The following is a 1,287-nucleotide window of genomic DNA, read 5'->3' as shown; positions in this document are numbered from 1 at the left end:
CCCCACTGCTATGATGCGTCATTGTCTGCTTTCATTGGAGTGAGTTGTCAAATACTATTGTAATATCCTAAATCTTTGATGAAGTTTATAACAGCGGTGATGTTTTCAATGGTTTGAACATTNTCAGAGATATCTTCAGATATAGAATGTTTCAGCTTTATAACTTGAGATTTTTTCTCATGAGAAGATATATCTTATTGTTAAGATCTTGTGGCAATTTTGACTGACTGGAGGATCCGTTTTGTTTACTAGGTTATTGTGCGTTAAGTTGATATCAAACTTTATCACACTGTGAAAGTTAAGATTTTTTGAGTTGCCTATCATTGTTTTATATAATTTACTGAGTGCAAATCGATTATTGCCTATTTTTGTGTTTCTTATCTCCGAATATGGGTGTATTTATTGAAGAAAAGTGTTTGGTAGGTTCCATTTGCGTATGTACATAATCATTCATTAACAACTTGAAGTCTGAATAAGGGATGGGTATATCTGATATTAATTGGGTGAAAGCAAAAATTAAACCTAGAAACTTTATTTGGTTTTCAAATTAAATCTGCATATTATCATACGTTAATTTAAGATAAGCGATGAGAAAATGATAGCTTTAGTTTCCTGTTTAAAATCATGTCATAAGTTATAAAAATAGATCCTAAATTTTAGACTACTTATGGTAATGGACTACTCTAACTATAACATAAGTTAAAATTATAGTTGGAGAATACTGAAATAACACTGGACCATAGTTGCATTGTAACATTTACCAATAATCAATTCCCATGCATTCTTACAATATTCTACAACATCAAACTGATATCAAACTCTATCACACTGTGTGTGTTTTGCGCGTGTTTATTTAGTTGAACGTGCAGGTGTATGTTTGAATGCGTTTGTCGTGTGCGTGTGTGTGTGTGGTTGAATGTGTGAGTTTTTGTGGTTGAATGTGTGTGTGTGGTTGAGTGTGTTGATGTATATATGAGCGCGTGTGCGTGTGCCATTCCTGCAACGATAACGAAGTGTCGCTTCTAAATAAAAGAAGAAATTACACAAACTCGGATTCAGAGTTGGTCGGAGTCGGAGATTCTCGCTGGAGTCGGAATTTTTTAGAAAACCGGAGTTAGAATTGGATATTTTAAGAAATATAATTACGTAACCATTTCAGGAGAAAGGTTTAACGATTTAAAAAAACGATTTAAAAATTTCAATTTTTTAATCTGTAAATATATATATACGCTAATGATGACAATAAAGTCACATGATCTTTTTACAGTATATTTTGTAACAAATACA

Source organism: Helobdella robusta (genome assembly GCF_000326865.2).
Source record: "Helobdella robusta unplaced genomic scaffold HELROscaffold_4, whole genome shotgun sequence".
NCBI classification, from domain to species: Eukaryota; Metazoa; Annelida; class Clitellata; order Rhynchobdellida; family Glossiphoniidae; genus Helobdella; species Helobdella robusta.
Note: the sequence above shows the minus strand (reverse complement) of the source record.